Genomic DNA, 2,373 nt, shown 5'->3' with positions numbered 1-2,373 from the left:
CCTCAGATTAGAAAATTATTTGGGTGGATTTCAGCTAAATAATCACTAATCAAAAACGGGTGAAATTATAGGAGTTCCATTAAATTTCCTCCAAAGAATATGTCTAACGTACTTGTACGTGTACATTTTTTTCAGCTGTGATACTGATAACTAATCAAACTTATGGTTTTTGACGTTGTTACAGTCGAATTTTTGTTGTTAATCTGTTATCGTTAGTGTGAACGTATTTTCATTACAACATTGAGCCCATAAGAGTTTTAGGTTATCAGACCTACAAAATATAAGTACAAGTCGGTCCTCACAGATAGCACAAAACAAATCATCAGTCTGAAAAAAAGACAAGTATAAAATGAAAATAAATGTTAACACTCACGAGAAAAGCGAAGATTTTCATTTCGAATATTTTGGGCGAATCCGATTACCACTGAAGTCAAAGCTGAAATCGACGAGTTTTATAATGAAAAGATATGACACTAATTTCCCCATGACTATGACACTTATTGCCCTATGACACTCATTGCCCCATAATCCCTGAAACATTGGAAGGTAAATAATAGGAAAATAAAATAACAAAAGATTCACATCAGGACCGAAGAATATATTTTATTCATTCATGATTGTGATAATAATATACGTTTCTTTCTTTTGAGGATTCCCGGACGTGTTGCTATTGGCCAGGGCCCCTTTGTGAAGCGCTTTGAGCACGTTTAGTGGATATTGCACTATATAAAAGCTCAAAAGCTCAATATACGTTAAAAGTTACACATCGTTTATAATGAGTTTTTAAAAAAAAACCTGAATGCATAGCATCGATAAGCGGCCCATCTATGTCTTTCGTAAACAAGTGGGAATTTACAGGATCGCTCTATTGCTTTCATCTGGTTGTATGTAGACCGAAGACAATTCTAAGCTCCTAATAGATGTTGATTGTGTAAAGTAATGTACAAAAATGAATGTACCTGCTTGAAGAAAAAGAACAAATTACTAAACAAGGAACGTTTCGTTTCAAAACCTTTCTTCAGCCATTAATACAATTGATTAGACCGTTAATATGTCACATTAAATCAAGATAAACTTTGTTTTTTTTAAGCTGATATTAAAAAAAACTTTGAGCTTTTATCTCGCGCAATATCCACTAAACGTTTGCTCGCGCTTTACAAGAGGACCTTAGCAACAACAACACATAACAAGTAGAATGGGACGTGACGCCCCCCCCCCCCCTGAGAGATACAACGCTGTTAACTGCAGATATTAATTTTACGGTGAGAGAAAATGAGTCCCGAGCATTTTCCAAGGACTCAACAATGCGCCGCTTAGAGCTTGACTCGAACCCAGGACCCTCCAATCCGAAGGCGAATGCCCTACCACTAGAGCGCATATATAAATAATCGTTTTGTGACACTATCCTGTCGTTTTGTTTACAATACGTTCTTTGAATGTGACATCTGTTTGAAATTAGCCTAAGGTGAAACCATTACAGTCACGTTACGATTTTAGCCTTTCTCTCATTGCATTCAAATCGGACTACTTCTTCTTCTTCTTCTTCTTCTTCTTCTTCTTCTTCTTCTTCTTCTTCTTTCTCCTCCTCCTCCTCCTCCTCATCCTTCTTCTCCTCTTCCTCCTCCTCCTCCTTCCCCTCCCCCTACCCCTCTTTTTCTTGAAAACTGATATGTCCGTAGAGAGTCTGGTCATTTCAGTCTCCTCTGGTGGAGGGAAGAGACCGTTTGAAGTTCCCGCTGCTGGGTGCTTGCCTGGATATCGTGTCGAGTTTATTCCCGTGGAGTGTGGAGGGATATGCGTTTATTATAGGAACTGGAAGCCGAAAAGAGAGATTTGAATTATTATTATTACCACAATGTGACTCGTGATTTTTAAGTGAATCCACTTAAAGTACCACCTGGGGAGCCTCACCACAGGTACTGAAAAACGTCTGCTTTGGCACTCTGCTCCAGAGAATATTGCACCCCTGTTTGGATAAGGAGCCCACATGTATACCGCATTGACATATGATTAAGAGAATCAATGAGAATAAGAACAGGACGTCTCAAGTCAACTCCAACTCAGTGGCTCCCAACATTGAGCGGCATTGCACCACCAAGTCTTAGACGACAAGACGCGAATCAAAGGATGTATGCAAGAATTGATGAAGCCACAGATAACACTCCTATAAAAAAAATAGTCATAAAGAGACCACTTTCAACAACAAGGCTCAAAGCGAGAAGACCTTTCCACCGAACAAGAATGGTAGACTTCAACGTGGAAGAGAACTGGAGAGAAATGTGGAACAGGGAGAACCAAGAGGAGAAACATCATCGAACGAATGCCTTCATTCCACAATGCCAAGAAAAACTGGGTTTCCTCAAATCGCCTCTC

General features: G+C 39.2%; 1 long non-coding RNA gene across 1 annotated transcript in view; it reads right to left on the bottom strand.

Moving 5' to 3' along the window:
• The window catches only part of LOC144981062 (uncharacterized), a 19,860-nt gene extending 19,412 nt beyond the window's left edge, over positions 1-448 (bottom strand). Inside the window, exon 1 of the long non-coding RNA XR_013647000.1 lies at positions 374-448. This is a non-coding gene — a long non-coding RNA (uncharacterized LOC144981062). The remainder of the gene's footprint in view (positions 1-373) is intronic.
• Positions 449-2,373: the final 1,925 nt, after the last annotated feature.

Source organism: Berghia stephanieae, chromosome 10, assembly GCF_034508935.2.
Source record: "Berghia stephanieae isolate SIO BIC M18660-M18661 chromosome 10, UCSD_Bste_1.3, whole genome shotgun sequence".
Classification (NCBI taxonomy): Eukaryota; Metazoa; Mollusca; class Gastropoda; order Nudibranchia; family Aeolidiidae; genus Berghia; species Berghia stephanieae.
Note: the sequence above shows the minus strand (reverse complement) of the source record. Positions and strands in the feature narration are given on the sequence as shown.